The sequence below is a fragment of the Chinchilla lanigera genome, unplaced genomic scaffold, assembly GCF_000276665.1.
Source record: "Chinchilla lanigera isolate Chin_1 unplaced genomic scaffold, ChiLan1.0 scaffold00056, whole genome shotgun sequence".
NCBI lineage: Eukaryota > Metazoa > Chordata > Mammalia > Rodentia > Chinchillidae > Chinchilla > Chinchilla lanigera.
The window spans coordinates 515,549-534,609 of NW_004955457.1; the positions used below are offsets into that span (position 1 = coordinate 515,549).

The 19,061-nt window shown below is 37.7% G+C and overlaps 1 long non-coding RNA gene across 1 annotated transcript; it reads right to left on the reverse strand.

The window, feature by feature from the left end:
• Nucleotides 1–333: 333 nt before the first annotated feature.
• On the reverse strand, nt 334–17,470 carry LOC106149916. The gene is made up of 4 exons (XR_001236381.1): nt 17,384–17,470; nt 16,549–16,715; nt 2,043–2,195; nt 334–700 (listed from the first exon to the last, which is right to left on the reverse strand). It is a non-coding gene; the product is annotated as an uncharacterized LOC106149916 (long non-coding RNA).
• Between the last annotated feature and the right edge of the window lie 1,591 nt (nt 17,471–19,061).

Sequence of the window (19,061 nt, forward strand, 5' to 3'; positions counted from 1 at the left end):
ACTCAAAAGAATTAGCTATATAGTGTATATAGCTAAAGCTACACCACATACACATAATCACATATACATGCTACAAAACATAATCTGAAACAAATCATGACCTACTTATTCAGATGGTAAAAACTGAAAAATTAATCAAGACACTTGCTTTGAAATCCAAACTATCAACTCTGTTTAACTTCATAAGACATTATTTCATTCTTTTCCTCTTTGTTTATTGTAAACTTAATTTAACATGTCAATGACTAACAGTTTCAGAAACCAAGAGGAATGCCAGTAAAACTGTGTATGTAACAAAAAGGTCACCATGATTTTATTCTTTTGCTTTTGAATTGTTTTACTGAAGGGACTTATTATTAGAATATTTGTTAATACAAATTAATTCAAAAGGATTTGGAAATGATTGCAGGAAAAAATCTCAACTTTTGTAGCATTACAGCTTGGTAATCCAAAGAGATGATGTCATTCTCCACTTTTTATTCAAGAAAAGCTTTCTTTTGTTAAGTACATGATCTCATGCCAACAAATCATTGTTTTCAGCCCTCCATAAATCTAATTTTCAGTGTAGACACTGCAGCAACATTTTTCTGTGGAGCTAGGAACATAGTGGAAGAATTTGTGCTTTGGGTCATTCATTCAGGTTATCACATTTTAGCCTCGGAGCTGAGGGTCTCCTTGTTCTCTTACGTGTTTTGGATTCCTGTTAAGGTAAAAAGATTGAGAAAATTCCCATGAGTAGCTTAGTACCTCCAGCATCCCACCTGGTAATGAGCTAGAACCAAAGATCAACCACGGGACCCTCAAACAGGACGTTGTAACTCGCGAGGGCATGGAGTCTCTGTATACTGCCCAGCCACACTGGTATCAAGTTACAAAGATAATTTCAGGAGAATAGGATCTAGGCGGGTCATTGGTATCAACAAATCATGTAATTAGTATGGCTGACTGAACATTTAACTATAGTGACAAATTCTTTTTTTTCCCTCTGAGTCAAATATTCAATCACTTCATTAATCTAAATCTCCTTGACCTCAGAAGATGTAAGAAATAGATTGTATGAAGAGGAGGAAAGAAATAAAGGAGGTTACAAATTTGGGAAATAATTACATATTTCTTTGGCATAAGAAAAATATGAAGCACAAAACAACAGCATATAAAACTATTCTGAGGTTTGTTCTTTTCACCTGCAACTTCCCTCTCTGTTTTTCCATCTTCCTTCACCATTTTTTTTAAGGTTCCCAATGACTTATTGTGTTATTAATGCCACCAATTTGGAGCCCCATATCTCATTCTCCCTGAAGAAACTTTTGGCCAGGAATGGTTCAGGCAACAGTGCTGTGCTGGATCCCATTTGGGCCACCTGTTTCCAAGGTCATCCCAGTTTTGTATCACCTGTTTCTTCCATGTCCCATTCAAATCCAGGGAACAGTGTTCTGTTTCCTGTCCCACTGAGGACATGTTCAAAATTCAGCCATAGACATACAGGTTTTCCAAGCATGGTTCTATGGATAATAGAATCCTCTCCAACCAATGGTTACTTCCCATATCCTTACAGAAGCTGAAGGAATTCTATTCCTTCCATTTCTGAAAAGGCTTCCTTTATCCTCTTTATGTGCTTGGGGAAGAACTACAGGCCCCTCTAATCCATGATGTGGAAACAACGACTGAACTATTGCCTAATATAATCTCTCCCACTGTTCTCAGTAATAATAATCATAATCAGTTCCAGGCTGAACTATTGCCTAACATAATCTCTCCCACTGTTCTCAGTAACATCTATGTTTACCATTTTTAGGAGTTTCTATTTAACTTATTCTTGCCTACAGTGTATTATATTCTATCACTGAGATTTTGTTTTAGTGAGTTCCCCCAAATAAATCCTGCTTTAGCTATTTTCAGGAAACTCTTCCAGCCCTTTTTTTTCTTCATTCACATCGTTTTCTTTTCATTCTTCTGCTGTGATACCTGGAGTATAAAGTCCATTTGACTTACGTGTTTCCCTCATCCATCATCTGTGCCACCAGTCTTGACCTGATATTTACCTCCCTATTCTCTTCAGCCAGCAAAAATGGTCATGACATCCTTCTTTCAAGCAATCTACTATAATTGGTCTTGGGTTCTTGGAACTTGGGATTATGGTTGAAACAAGGAATAGGATGGCAGCTGGGACACATGAGTACCACAGAGAACTGGAGCTGTGAAGGTAAGTGAAGAAGAGGTTATGGCATCCAACATTTTGCAGGGCTAGAATCTGAATATGTACAAGTGTGGGTAAGTCTGATGCTCAGCCAATTTACTAGTCATGTAAACAAGGAAATCTATTAACATTAAAATTGATTATAAATAACAGAAAAATTATTTAAATGGAACAATAGCTTAAATTTTATTTGGTCTAGTCAGTGTCTGCTCCATTTGAGTTTTCAACCTACGTAACGTTAATGAAGATTCTTTTTTCTGCACAAATCCTACTGTTTTAGTTTTTCTCCTCTCTAGCTCATTCAGTATAATTTCCTGAGTTTTCCTCCTTCTCTGTCTATAAATGTTAGCATTTATTAGGACTCTTTCCCTCTCCCTCTTCCCTCCTTGTTGTGTTTTTACCCTAAACACATCTTCTTTATTTACATGAATTTAAATGCCTTCTTAAACTCATATCTTTAGTCCAGATGTTGCTTCTGAGCCTGAACTTGAATATCTTTTTTTTTTTTTTGGTTTTTCTCTGGTACCGGGAACCGAACTCACGACCTTGCGCTTGCCAGGCAGGCGCTTTGCCGCTGAGCTAAATCCCCAGCCCCCTGAACTTGAATATCTAACTAGGTACTGTTATCTCTAGTTGAATAACACTTCCAAGAATGGAGCTTGTGATATTTTTCCTCACTCCCACACCCATGACCATAAACCTAACCTTAACCCCACTATCTCTGTTTTAAGAGGTAACACTGTCATCTTCTATTCAGTGAGAATCCAGAAATCTAGCACCATCCCGGGGAAATTCTAGTGATTCTGTCTACTGCTCATGTCTTTGTCCACCATTTCCCTCGTGACTACTAAAATACTTATCTAAACTGTGTTCTGATTCAGTGGATGATCCCTTCAAACCTGTTCTCCACATAGTTGCCAAAGTGGTTGTCTTATTCTGTTTCGTGTTGTTTAACAAAATACCTAAAACTGTACATTTTATAAAACAATAGAAATTTATTTTCTCATAATCTTGGATTCTGGGAAGCCCAAAATCAAAGCACTGGTACCTGTGAGGTGCTTTTTGCTGCATCCTCCCCTGACAGAAAGGTAAAGAAAGGGCAAAAGAGAGCAAAACGGGGACAGTTCGTCCTCTTATATGGAACTCATTTCTGCAATGATTAACTCACTCCAACAAAAACAGCATTAATTCATTGATGAGATCAGTGCCCCATGACTCAAACACTTCCCGTTACGCTACATGGGAACTCATGATTCTCCTGCCTCAGTCTCCTGCTGAGCTGGCATTACTGTAGGTACACTCCACCGTGCCAGCCAAGAGTGATTATTTTAAATGAAGATTATCTCCTGTTACTTTCTTGATTAAAAACATATTGCTGCTTGTTTATGGTATTAGAGTAAATCCTAAACTTTTCTCATATCATTCAAAGCCCCTCTCCCTGCCTCTCTCACTGCACCTCCTCCCTCACCTGAGCTGAGTTACACCCGCATCTGGTGTCACTGGAAGCCTGGAAGATCTTTTCCTTGGTTCCTCAGACAGCTGATCCTTTTCCATTCTTTTTGAGTCTGTTTAATTATTTCTTTCTCTAAAATATAAAGATCAGGAAAGCTAACCGTTTTATTATTCTTATTACAGTATTTGTAATCTCATAGCCTAACCTGGTGCATGCCATGTAGTAAGTGTTCAACAAACATTTATTGAATGAATAACAAAACTATATAACAGATTACACGTAGAATAATAGTAAAAAAAGAAATGTTAACAGTAATCATTTATGTTTATCACTTAGCCCCATTAAAAGTATGTTTCAGTTTCAACCTGCCAGATAAACTTTGTTATTAATTTTACTTAATTAAAATAGAATTCTGTAATGTGCAATATTACATGTACTTCGTGTTCATGTCTGTATAGTCTAACTCTCAGTTAGTTAATCATATCTAAAGCTTTTTAGCTCTGATTCTTTTATATATATATACATACTGAGGATTTAACCCAGGGCCTTGCATTGAGCTACACCCCTAGTCCATTTTTAATTTGTATTTTGATACAGGGTCTTTCTAAATTGTTAAATTGCTCAGGCTGGGCTCCAACTCATAATCCTTTTGCCCCAGCTTCCCAGAATTCTGGGGTTACAGGCGTGTACCACGACACCTGGCTCCCCTCCAATTCTTGAGAAGGAATGCAGATATATATGGGAGAATTTTAGATAGCTTTGGCAAATTTGTACATCTGCAATGTTAGCAAAATTTTAAGTTTTATTGACCTGATAGCTTTGCAGATTAAATACTTTAGCAGAAGTATTTATTATTATGTAAATATTATGACTGGCTAGTCTGGGATGGTTATAAGAGATCATTCCATTTAATGCTTAGTACCAATACTTGCCCATACTGCTACTTTCTCATTCTTTGTTTTCCATAAACTTTAAGTGTAATTCCAGTTGTCCAGGCTGAAAGTAATCAGCTGAACTGCGTATTCTTTTCTGTACACTGAGGAACGTCAGCATGAAACAATGTACTATTTAAGAACCTTTATCAGGTGGTGCCTAACAGCTGCAAGTAGTTAATTGTGAGAGTTTTTTCCTTCCCTGCCCCTTTCTTTGGTCACTTAAACTCCGCTCTGATGAACATATAAAGAACCCAGCTGATAGAGATTTGGACTAGTCTCTAATTCTTTTGACTAATCTAATTTTGTACAATGATATACATTTGCCTACGTTTGCTTCAGTATATATTTTAGATTTTCTTTATAACTTTTTTGAAATTTGATGAATATATAGACTGATAAATTATGCATGATAGAAAATGACAATGCTTTTTACTCTTTCTTGGAGAAATATATTTATTTATTATTTGTTCACTGACTGACTGATCAATGGGTTGATTCAACAGTGAGAATTGAACCCTAATCCTTCCCACTAAGCCTTTTGATTTTTCATTCTCAGACAGGGTCTTGCTGTGTTCCTAAGTTGCCCATGCTGAATTTGAACTTGTGATCCTCCTGCTTAAGCCTTCCATAGTGCTAGAATTAATTACAGGGATATGCTGCCATGATGCTAAGCTGAGAAATGGAGTACTTTTTAGAAAACTAACCAAAAATGATGTCTAATTTAAAACTTCTGGAATATGAAAACCTTTATACCATGAAATTGCTAAAAAAAAAAAAAAAAAAGAACAAAAATTGAAATAGTCCTCCAAAATGGAATTCCTCACAGGGAACAAGTCTTGTATAACTTCTAAAATTGTCAATTAGCAGGCTGAGTCACCACTAAAATAGAATTTCTAGGTAGTTCTTAGTTACTGTGATGTTTACAGGGTATGCACATAATAAAATATTGCAGAGTAAAATTGGTTGATTGAATTGATTCAAATTTAAGTGCCACAAATAGGTTAGATTCAGGACATCATAAATACTTCATAAGAACTGGTAGGGCAACCATTACCTTATTCTAAGGAGGCCTAAGTGAAAATATTTCATGAAGAAAGAGACTTCCAAAAATATAGCCAAAAAGTAATTATGACTAAAACAAAAAAATCAAGTATAATAATATCCAAGATGTTCACATAAAATTTTATATACACAATAATGTGACATAGATTCTGCTTTTGTCCATTCTTTTGTTCTCATTGGAATGAAGAATGATAAGTTGACAACGTTTAATTTATTTAATAAACAATAGAATGTTACAGCTGAATGTAGTAATTCTCAGCCTTCATTAATGCAGCCCACATTTTCCCTGTAAATGAAAGAGACCAGGAAATAAAAGTGAATTATCTCGCTTATGAGTATGGTCTCTAGTTGTGACCATGAGCGAAATAAATCAAACATACATGTGCAAGCACAGCATTGTTTCTCTAGTGTAAAGCCTGAAAGAGTTAATTTAAACTAGGAGATATGATAGACATTGGGAATTGATAGGAAAGCACTCATAGGTAAAGGATAACTGGAATATGGGAAAAGAGAAGGGAAAGAAGGAGAAAGTTTGTATATATGTATATGCAGAATAGTTAACACAGGTGTTCTACTGTCCTGTATTTCCTTGGTGAAAGAAACTGTCAGTGAGGCATTGGTTGATTAGCTTTGTATGTCTATATGTATTTTCATGAGAAACTACATTGAAGATATCAATATGTAATACAATAAGCATTGTTAATTCCCTACCACTCTGTTTGTAACTCTGTAATGTCTGTACTGATCCTTTGCTATTTTGTAAAATGTTGTTGGTCTGTTAGTATTTTCCTCCTTTTATTTCTAAAATTAAAAAAAATAAATAAATAAAAGTGAATTATCAGTGGGTACACCTGCCTAACAAGGACGTTGGCTTTAGAAGTCTTGACCCATGTCAGTGCTTTCTCAATTACATCATATTTTCTCTTGAGTTTTTTGACTAAAGGAAGATATTCAAAGAGGGACTTGGAAAAAGAGAGTAAAGTAAATTTCCAGATGGGTTAATAAGAAGAGTTTTCCATATGTCCTCTAGGCTTTCTCCATGGAGGTTTTGTGAAAGAGGTGAGCACTAATGCCCAAGGCCTCCACTGTATGATGAATTAACTCCTCCCCACTGTGCACTTCTCCTGGCACTAGCTAAGAACTGTCCTTGGGAGAATAGCCATTCGAGTCATTTCCTGTGCTCTGTGGTTCCAATCAGGGATGCCAGCTGAGAAACAGCAAACCTCTAACATGGAAAACAGATTAGCAGTAGGTAGGCAATGTGACCAGAGGTGGAAAATTTTACAAATAAAGAAAATGGGAGGGATCTCCAAGATGGTGGATTGGTAAGCAACAGAGAAAAAGCCTTTCTGAGAGTCACCATCCAGATACTGGAATATAGCAATGTGAGGAAGAAAAGGAGGTAAGTGGGTTCCCTGGGCCCAGGAAAGATCTAAAGCAGGAATTGAAGTCCATGGACAGAGTGAAGAGAGAAACTTCAGTGAAGAGGCTGGAGGTAGCCAGTGACACCTTCTCCTTGAGACAAGACTCACTGAGTGAGAGGAGCACTTATAATCTGGGGACACATGGTGACTGCTGGTGACCCCAGAGGCCTTTACAGAAAGACACAACAGTAGAGGAGGGCAGTGGATGTGAAGGACTGCATTAGCTGGTCATGAGTGCTAAGGGCTCAGTTGCTCTATGTGAGACAGAAATTGACTAGAAGCCATCTTATACAGGGGCGGGTGGAGCTCAGAACTCAGAGAGGCTGCTGGCTCCATCTAGCGGCTCCCAGATGCGCTCGGTCCTGAGGAGGGTGTGCTGATGTCTGCAGGCCAAATAAATCTGGCTTTGGCCCAGAAGGTGCAGGCTCATTGCAAGTACCCACTACTACACCAATAAACTACTGCTAACTTGCGGGGATAGATCTCCATGGATTGAGACTGTCTTCACACATTGTCTACCAGTGACAGAAGAAACAAACTTGGAAGTGGACTTTTTTTTCTCTTTCTCTTGTTTGCTTTTTGTTGTAGTTGTAGTTTTGTTTTTTTCGTGTTTTTCTCCTTCATTGCTTGATCTTGTTTTTATGAATGTGAAGATGGTTCTAGGCTCTTTGTGGTTGTGGTTCTGTTCTTCATTCTGGCTCTTCCTTCTCTCTTTCCTCTCAATCTTTGGAATCAGTTTCCTAGTGTTAGTGTGATCCCCCTTTGTCCTCCAGCTTTACTTCTAATCTCTATCTTTTCTTCTACTTCTCTATTTTCTCCCTAGCCAATGTAGAATTTTAACTCCTGAGGGCAGGATTGACATATTCAGGGCTTGTATACTGCATATAATTTTATGGTTTGTTTTAGATTTTGTTACATAACCACAAATCTAGTTCATATGGTTAAAGGTGGCAAATGAATGGTTCAGTTTGTCATTCTCTAGGCTGTGTTTGATGCTATTGCCATTGCTTATGGTACCACTACAGCCAAAAGTGACATAATTATTTTTAAACAGCTGTTCTTCCCCGTATTTCAAGATGGAGACTGACTAAGGGTCACAGAAAATACTGTGGCACAGTGCCAAAGAACCAGGGGCTGAGCCAAACAGGCAGCAACTTCTCCTCCCCAACAAACTGAACAGGTAGAATCTTAAAGAAGACTCAAAGTCCAAAAACCAGATACACCTAGATGATATCTTGGAGAAATAGTCATTCCTCAGGGTTCTAACTACTAGCAATAAAGCAACCCACCATAGGCAATTTTCAAGCATCACCCCAGGAATTAAACTAAAAAAAGAAAAAGAAATGAGAAGACACTTAAACAAGATGCAACCCCAGACATCTAGTTTATCAAAGGCCAATTGAGGGGATAATGAGGCGGGACAATCTGAAAGCCACCTACTGGGCCCCTCTGAAGTGGTAACAATAAAACAATTGAATGAGGCTTTAGAAAAAATCAAATCAGAATTAATTTCTCAGATAACTGCAGAGATGGTGTCCACAATGAAATCCTTGCTTAGTGACTCTAGAGAAGATACAGACAAAAAAAATAGAGGAACTTAGGACAATTATGGAAGCCACAAATGCTCAGCATAGGAAAGAAATGGAATCCATAAGGCAGATTCAAGCAGATATCCAGGAAAATAAAAATTCCACTGAAAGTATCCACAACAGATTAAGCCAATGTGAGGACAGGATCTCAGATATAAAAGACAAACTTGTGGTTAGTGATCATGAAAAGAAAGATTTCTTCAGAATAGCAAGGGACCATAAGAAATCTGTACGGCAGTTGCTAGATGAAACAAAGAATAATTTGAGATTGACTGGAATCAATGAAAAAGCAGGAGATAGCACAAATGATATTTTTTAGAAAACTGTTCACAGATGTCATGGTAGAAAATGTCCCTGGTAGGGAAAAAGAATTTGACATACAGTAAGTAAGACATATAGAACTCCAATTAGCTACCATTTGAAAAGCTATAGCCAGGCATATCATATTCAAAATTCCAGAAATTCAACACAAGAATAGAATCCTAAAAGCTGTGAGGGAAAAGAAACAAATCACCTATAAAGGAAATCCCATCTGAATCACAGCTAACTTCTCAGCACAAGCCCTCAAGTCAAGGACAGCTTGGACTGAAGAATTTCAAGTTCTAAAGGAAAATAACCTTCAACCCAGACTGATATACCCCACAAAACTATCTTTCAAAACTGATGGAGAAATAAGATACTTTCACAACAAAGAACAACTGAGGAAATTTATAACAACCAAAACAGCAAGCGGAAATGTTTCAAAGGACAGTCTAGAAAGTGATAACAAGGAATACAACTCCATGACACCCAACAGAAGGAATCCACTAGGCAAGGCAAACAATTAAGCAGAGGTAGGGAAAAAGGGGGGAGCCTACAATAGGAAAGTAACATGACAATAACAAGTCATGTTGTTATGACTTATAGATATCAGTTATAACCATCAATATTAATTGTCTCAATTCACCAATTAAAAGACACAGACTGGCAGAATGGATCAAGAAGCGAGATCCAACTGTATGCTGTGCACAAAAAACACATTTAATTCTAAAATAAATTCATAGACTGAAAGTCATAGAATCGAAAATAATACTCTATGCAACAGGAACCAAGAAAAAAGCAGGGTAGCTATTGTGTTTACAAACAAAGGGAATTTCAAACCACGACTGATTGAGAGGTAAAGAAGGTCACTACATAGCCCGGCATGGTGGCACATGCCTGTAATCCAAGCACTCGTGAGGCTGAGATGGGAGGATCATTGTGAATTCAAGACCAGCCTGGGCTACAAAGTGAGGTGAAGGCCAGCCTGAATTGCATGGTGAGACCCTGTCTCAAAAAGAAAAAAAAAAAAAGAAGACGGTCACTACACCCTTGTAAAGGGAACAATTCAGGAGGAAAAGGTAACAATCACAATTGTATATGCAATAGATACCAGTGCATTCAATTATATAAAACAAATATTAACAGGCAACAAAAATCAAATAAGCACTAATACAATTTATTGAGGGATCTCAATACCCCACAGTCACAAAAAGACACATTAACTAGACAAAAAATCAACTCTGAAATATCAGAACTGAACCAAAATTTTTAACAAATGCACTTAGTAAATGTCTACAGTGTTTCACCCCACAACATCAGAATACACATTCTTCTCATATGCACATGAGAATTCTCCAAAATAGACCACACACTAGCTCATAGAACATGCTTAAGTAAATACAAAGGAATTGAAATTATTCCATGCATGTTATCAGAGCATAGTTCAATGAATTTGGAACTCAATGGCAATTGATTGGAAATTGGAAATCAATGGTAATCTTTTGGCACAAGAACTTCATAAACACATAGAAATTAAATAGTATCCTTCTGAACAACAAATGGGTCACAGATGAAATTAAAGAAGAAATTAGACAGTTTTTATAATTAAATGATAATGACAATACAGCATACTGGAACTTATGGGACACAATGAAAGCAGTCCTAAGACAGAAATTTATTGCAGTGAATGCCCATATCAGGAAAACAACAAGAGCAAATAAACAACTTAATGGTGACACTCAAACTTCTAGAAAAAGAACAGGCTAAGCTAAAAGCTCATAGGAGGTAGAAAATTATAAAGATCAGAGCAGAAATAAATGCATTGGAGACTAAAAAGAAACAATAGAAAAAATCAATGAATCAAAGGGTGGTTTCTTTGAAAAATTAAATAAACTTGACAAATCCTTATCCAACCTTATCAAAAGAAGAAAAAAAGACTTAAATCCACACAAATAGAAATTAAAGAGGTTAAATCATAGCAGACCATGCAGAAATCCAGAAGATCATCAATACCTACTTCAAGAACTTGTACTCTCATAAGAAAGAAAATGCAGAAGAAAGACACAGAATTTTATATAATGAGTTATCAAACCTGAATCAAGAAAATATAAAAATCATAAATAAACCAATATTAATCAATAAAATCAAAGGTGTAATTAAAAACCTATCAACAAAGAAAAGTGCAGGTTCTGTTGTATTTACTGCTGAATCCTATAGGAAATTCAGAGAAGACTTAACACCATTACTTTTCAAACTCTTTAATGAAATTGAAAGGGAAGAAATAGTCTCAAATTCATTCCCAGAAGCAAGCATTGCCCTGCTGCCAAAACCAGAGAAGGACCCAACTAGGAAAGAGAACTATATACCAATCTCCCTAATAAACATAAATGCAAAAGTCCTCAATAAGATACTGGCAAACGGAATGCAGCAAATCATCAAGAAGCTTATACATCTTGACCCAGTGGGATTCATCCCAGGGATGCAGGGACAGTTCAACATATACAAATCAATAAATGTAATACACCTTTTCAGCAGAGCCAAAGACAAAAATCACATGATCATCTCAAGAGTTGCAGGAAAAGCTTTTGACAAAGTCCAGCACCCATTCATGATAAAAACCCTACAGAAAATTGGAATAGATGGTCTTTATCTCAATCTGAAAAAATCCATCTATGACAAACCAAGAGCCAACATCATACTAAATGGACAACTGAAAGCTTTCTCTCTAAAGTCAGGAACAAGATAAGGATGTCCACTGTCTCCACTCTTATTCAACATAGTCCTGGAAACTTTAGCCAGAGCAACTAGACAAGAGAGAGAAATAAAATGAATAAGGATAGGAAAGGAAGAAGTTACACGATCATTATTTGTAGATGACATGATACTCTACATAGAAGACCCCATATTCAAAAACTGCTAGTTTCCATGAGCAAATTCAGTAGCATAAGGTGGATGCAGAGTCAACACTCAAAAATCAATAGCTTTCCTACATAAACAACAAACTCACTGAGAAAGAAATTAGGGATACAACACCTTTCACAATAGCATCCAAAAAATGAAATACCTAGAAATCATTCTAATGAGAGATGTAAAAAGATTTCTATATTAAAGTACTTCTATACTAAAGTAATCTTAAAGAGGAGATCAAAATAGATATCAGAAAATGGAAAGATATCACTTCCTCTTGGGTAGGAAGAATGAATATAGTGAAAATGGTCATACTTTCAAAACAGCTATACAGATTTAATGCAATCCCAACCAAGTTCTAATAGTATATCTCACAGAATTAGAGGAAACAATTCTAAAATTCATTTGGAACCAGAAAAGACCTAGGATAGCAAAGGCAATTCTGGCATCAAAGGCAAGGCAGGGAGTCACAGTCCCTAACTTGAAATTATACTATAAGGCTACAGTGATTAAAAATAGTGTGGTACTGGCAAAAAAGAGATCCAAATATCAATGGGATAGATTAAAAGATGCAGAAACAACTCCAGACATACTCACACAACTTATCCTGAACAAGGTGCCAAACACTTTCACTGGAAGAAAGATAGCCTCTTTAATAAGTGGTACTGGAAAACTGGCTCTGTACATGCTGAAGATTAAAAGTGGACACTTATCTTTCACTATGCACTAAACTAACTTCAAAATGGATCAAAGATATAAATATTAAAACAGAAACATTAAATCTGCTGGAAGATAGAATAGGTAAAACTCTTGAAGACATTGATGTAAGCAAAGACTTTTTAATAAAACTATTTGCACAGAAAATATTACAAAGAATAAACAGCTCAGATTACTTTTGTTTTTATTTTTGTTTTTTTTTGTTTTGTTTTTCTCTGGTAGCAGAAATCGAACTCACAACCTTGAGCTTGCCAGGCAGGCACTGTGCCACTGAGCTAAATCCCCAGCCCCCAATCACAACTTACTAGAAGCATTTGCACAGCAAAAGAAACCACTGATAGAGTGAAGAGACAACCCACAATGTGGAAAAAAGATGTTTGCTGGATGTTCCTCAGATAAAGAATTACTACTGAGAATGTATAAAGAACTCAAAAAAATTTGACTTCCGAAATTTAAACACCCAATCCAAAAATGGGCATCTGAGATGATGAGAAACTGCTCAGATGAAGAAATGTGAACAACAAATAAATACAGCAAATGCATACATGAAAAAAAGTTCATCACTGGTCATTCAAGAGACACAAATGAAAACAACACTGAGATTTCATCTCAATCCAGAATGGTTATCAAGAAATCAACCAATAACAAATGCTGGCAGGTTGGTGGGGAAAAAGGAACACTTCTCTACTATTGGTGAGAGTGCAGACTGGTTCAACCACCGTAGAGATCAGTGTAGAGATTCCTCAAAAACCTAGGACAGGAGGTCCCATTTGATCCAGCCATTCCCCTTCTGGGTATCTTCCCAGAAGAATTAAAAACATCATACCACAGTTATATATGTGTACCCATGTTTATAGCAGCATAATTTGTAATAGCTAGATCTTGGAATTAACCCAAATGCCCATCAACCAAGAAATGAATAAAAAAGATGTGGTCTTTTTATGCAACAGAGTACTACTCAGCCGTGAAGAAGAATAAACTGGAGGCTTTTCTAGGTAAGCTGGAAACTCAAGATCATTCTCATAAGTGAAACAAACCAGATGCACATGTGTAAACATTGTATTGTCTCCCTAGTGTGAGAAGCTAAAAGAGTAAATAAGTTCCTAAATGTACAGTAGATATTATAAAATGGGAAGAAACTTCAAAAGGAAAGAAAAATTGGGGTGGAGGACTTGGAGAAAAAACAGGAAGGGAATAGTAAAAAATAGTGTGTATATATATATATATATATATATATATAATAGCTAAGATAGTTATAATCCTAATTTCTCTTAGTCCATTGAAAAGAAAAGTTTATGCTAATATTGTTTGGACAATTAAATGTCAATATCTTGTACTCTGAGTAATCAGTTTAAAGATAACATTATGCAGTGTATTAACCATTGTTACCTTCCTATTATCTTGTTTTGAAATTTGGTTTTATTTTTTCTCTTTAAAAGAAAAAAGAAAAAGAAAACAGCTCGGTGCAGGGAAGCAAGGAGAGAATGTGGGCTTTGTGGCATTATAAATTAAGTATAGGGGCTGGGGATTTAGCTCAGTGGCAAAAGCGCCTGCCTGGCAAGCGCAAGGTCGTGAGTTCGGTTCCCGGTACCAGAGAAAAACCAAAAAAAAAAAAACAACAAAAAAAAAAAATAAATTAAGTATAAATCCAGCATGCCACTAAAAGTTTATGCCACAGGAGAAAGTGACCAACTTTTCTAAGCCTGCTTTTCTTCTCTGGAAAATAGGAATAATACAGCTTGCATCTCAGCACCCTTGTAAAAATTAATTAACATTAATCATATGAAGCATTTGACCCACTAGAGATACTACATACATATTTTCAGGAAGAAATTTAACTAAACAGCATATGGTCTTTGGACTTGCATAGACTTTGGCTCATATCCTGATGCAGTTAAGAGGTTTCATAAGAAAGTACCCAGGACACTACAGAAACTAAGTAAAATGTCAGTTCCTTCTTCCTTGTCTTCTGAGTGCATCCCTTTTCATCAACTTGTTAGTATCCCACATAGGTTCTCAAACTGTAATGTGACCAGAATTTCTTGGAGTGCCTGATTGGGTTCCTTCCCAAGAGTTTCTGATGCATTATGTCTAAGATAGGGCCTATGATTTTTGTGAACCTCACTTTGATATTAATTTAGCTATACAGCAAATATGTTTGGTTACCGGAGGAACAAAATCTTAAGCTCCTTGAACTCCTTCTTAGTTTCTGACTGAAAGCTGTATTAAAATATGTATATCATCTGTGACGTCTTAATTTACTATGACATTGACAGTGACCGCAGGCCTGAATTCTATTTTCAGTACGATATTGTTTTTCATTCTCCATTCCTCTGCATACTGCTTTGGAATGCAGAGTTCAGTCTGAAGTCAACAACAAGAAGGAAATTACCAGGTCAATACTTTTTAAACCAGACAATTCATCTCAGATGAAAAGCTTGGCAACATATTTTCCAGTTCCACAATTTTCCCAGATTTCTTATTACTTCTTTTTACAGGTGGAAACTTAGGGTAATCAGTTGAACAGTAAATCAAATATTGTGATCCAAATACTGCCTAACTACTCACAGCTAGGGATACAAAAGTGTAACCCACTTATACGGGCCACATTTACATGTAGGTAATTATTTGCTATTAGTGTTAAGGTCAAACACTAGTGTTCCAAAACTAGCTGGAGGATGTGTTTCATTGGTCCTATTTGGTTTTATCAAAGATCTTTAAAATGTGATATCTGTTATAGATGGAATACTTTTGTCCCTCCAGAATTTGTATGTTGAAGGGTTTATCCTCACAAAAGCTATATTTGGAGATGGAGACTCAAAAGAAGTAATTAAGTTTAGATTAGATCATTTGGGTAGGGTTCTGATCTGATAGAATTAGTGTCTTGATAAGAAAAAATACCAGAGAGCCCATTCTTCATGTATACAACCTTGGAACAAAGGCCAAATGGAGATGCAGCAACAGGACAGCTGTCCTCAGGTTAGGAAAAGAGTCCTGGGGCTGGGGGTTTAGCTCAGCGGCAAAAAGCACCTGCCTGGCAAGTGCAAGGTCGTGAGTTCAGTTCCCGGTACCAGAGAAACACCAAAAAAAAACAAAAACAAAAACAAAAAAAACCAACAAAAAAAAAGAGTCCTCACAAGAACTCAACCCTGTTGGTGCCCTTATCTTGGCGTTCCAACTTCCAGAGCTGTGGACATTAATTTGTGTTATTTACGTAGCCCATTCTTTGGAATTTTTATGGCAGCCAAAGCAAACTAATGTGAGGCATGCATGGTCTTTTCCCAGGGTGGTTAAAAAAAACTAATTGAACATTGTGCTGGGTATCTTCCATTTGCTCCTGCAGGTCCACTTCCCACCATCCTCCCTCCTCTATAACCTTAAATTGACCATTTCATCTATTCTCCATTAGAAAAACTGATGCTATGATTTTCAACATGTTAAAAGCTGGTAGATTTGTATGAAAATAAATCTAGATTTTCAGATTCTCAGGAGAAATTGAAGATCTGGCAATAATGCATTGGCACTTCCCTTTTAGACTGGGCGTTAGCTCCAAAACTGGCCATAGCTTCCTCTTGGCATGCTTTATTCAATTGCTTTACCAGGACAGCCTCTGCAGCCATCTATGAATAACACCCCTGTTCCTCATGAGTTAAAATGAAGGACTCATAACCCAGATTCTCAGAAATCCCTTTTACTGGAGCCTGCAGTTGCTACTGCAACATTTCCAGGAGGATTACCATTGTGTGATTGAAGTCATTCTGCTTGGAAGTGCCTGAGACTCTTTCCCAAGGCAAGACAAACAGCAATACATTATCAGGTAGAACTCTTCATCCTAGGAGGAATAATTCTTTATCCTGCTCAGGACTGATGGGTCTTCCAGAGATGGGTTTATGTTTACTGTCCACAAGTCTCAGCTAAACCCCACTGTGTGATTTTTTAAAATTAGTGTCTTGTAAAACATTACCTTGAATCAAGAGACCCACTTTATGGCAAAAGAGTACAACAGTAGGCACATGGACATGGAACCTACTGGCCACATCACACACCACACCATCTAGAAGTTCCTGGTATGACAACAGAGTAACATGGCCTCTTGGAGACAAGCTGGAACACCAGCTTGAAGATGACATTCTGGAAAAGAGCACAAAATTCTTTAGGATACAGCATAGAATTTTAACCAATGGCTATTTTGTTGGTCCTGTGTCCCCAGAGCTGGACTATACAAGTCTACTGCCTAAAGGGTAGAAGTAGGAATGCCCATCACTACCACTCTGCTGGATCAACTTGAGCAATTTTACTCTCTGGTTCCTGCAGGGCAAATACATCTACCATGGGAAAGAAGTGAGGGTTACACCAAATTTAAAGCCTCAGCTACCACCTAGACACTTCTTGTACTAGAAGACCAGTAGGAAAATAAAGGAGTTCTCACACTGACAGTAGGCATTAGTCCTCATAATTATGAGGAAGCAGGATGGTTACTAGATGATGTGGGCACATAGGAACATGAGAAACACTTTGGTGGCTGCTTGGGCCATCTCCTGCTACTCTTGGGCCTCCTTTTACATGGCCAGCCACCATGACCACGATGTGATAAGGATATAGTGACAGAGGCTCAGGACTCTCTGAAAAGAGGGTTTGCATTACCTGTAGGTTTCTCTTACACATGGACCTTCATCCTGAGCTCAGTTTTAGGTTGTCCTAAGACAATCTTTTACCTCCAAGTTATACTGTTATATCATGTCAGGCAAGCCACCCAGGCCAGCAAACTCTGGATAAAAGAATAAGTGATAAAGTATTACCTGTTATAACCCCAGAACCAAATGATGCAGTGGGAATTGTAACACATTGCAAAAGCCTCCTTCTTCTTGCAAATTTTCCCAGAAGTCTGTGAATATTAAGAAGCTATGATAAGCTGGAGTGAGAAGAAAGTGGAACTTAGCAGCACAAAGGATGGACTGCAGCAGATTCTGCTAATGGCTATTCAGATGCCCTCTACCCTTTTTACCAGTCGCTGTGATGCTGCTGGTAGTGGGTCATCTTTGAAACCTCCAAAATTTGCCCTCAGATTATGGGAACAACCTCCTGAGAGGTGTCTTTGAACTACATCCCCACAAAGGTGACTACTCCAAAGCAACGGATGAATAGTACAGGGATTCAAAGCCTTACTCCCTAGCCCCGGGTAGGACACACTGTGGAATGCAATTTACTATGGAGAGCTCCTTTCAAGGTGATTGAACCTGATATCATACCTTCACTTAGCTTCTCAACGTTCTTTATCCTTCTCCCTTCACTTCCTCATAGATGTCTCCTGAGAGCATTACTTTAATGAATCCCTTGCACAAGGATCCCCATATCAGACTCTCTTCTAGGTTGTTCTAAGATAACCTTCTACCCAAAATTATCATCCCTCTCTCTGACACAGTATTAAAACTTCCCACTACTGGACTAACAGCATAAGGCAGATTATGCCAGTGTGCTAAGAATATGAGTTTATAGGTGTTATAGTTTCAGTTTATGATATCCTTTAAAAGTCTCATATGTTCAGAGGTAGGTTTGGAAAGTGACTGGATCATTGGGGAACCGTATTGACCAGTGGATTAATCCACTGATGACTCCATTGCTGAATGTGTTGTTAGGAGGTAGAGTTTTTTGAAAGAAGCAGGTCACTGAGGACATGACCTGGAAGAGCATTGTGGTGGATTAGCTAACGGTCAACTTGTAACACCCAGCTGAACTGAGTCAGTGTGGTTCTGGGCATGGAAGGTCCCCCTGAGGATTGCTGCCAACAACATAAAAGGAGATCTGGAAGGGAATATGCCATGCTACTGCTGGAGAACGCTGTAAGCCTCCAGTTGGACTCGAGGACATTGCCATGGGCCCTAGATCTTCAGCTGGAATTATGGAGGACATTGCTGTGGGATCTGGCCCTCAGCTGAATTCCTTGCAGTGTGTTAAAGATCTCCGCACTCCTCTGTATTTGACTTTCTGGGTGAATGTTATAAAATAATCTTATAAATTATTTGTCCTGTTTTAAATCCGTTCCCTTGGGAACTCTGACTACAACAAGCATCTCTCTCTCTCTCTCCCCAGCTCCTCCCCTTGCGCTCTGCTTCCTGGCTGTCATAATGTGAGCAGCTGTTTTCCATCTGACTCTTCCACCGTGCCCTTCTTGCCTTGGAGCTAGCTGACTATGGGCTAAATCCTCTAAAATCCAGGAGCCAAAATACATCTCTGCTTCTATAAGTTGTGAGTGTCAGGTATTTTGTCTCAGGAATGAGAAAGCAAGTAAGGCAGGTGTCTAGAGGAAAGACTGCCCACTTTACACCACTGAGAGTTTTGCCCAGCAGTCCTGAGGTGCCTGCATATTTTGAAGACCCTGATTTTATTAAGCTGTAGGAACAGAGTTGCTCCTAATGCTCACAAAATGAAGAAAAGGATTAAGGGAACTATTCAAGAGCCTAAGGATATTCTCCATAA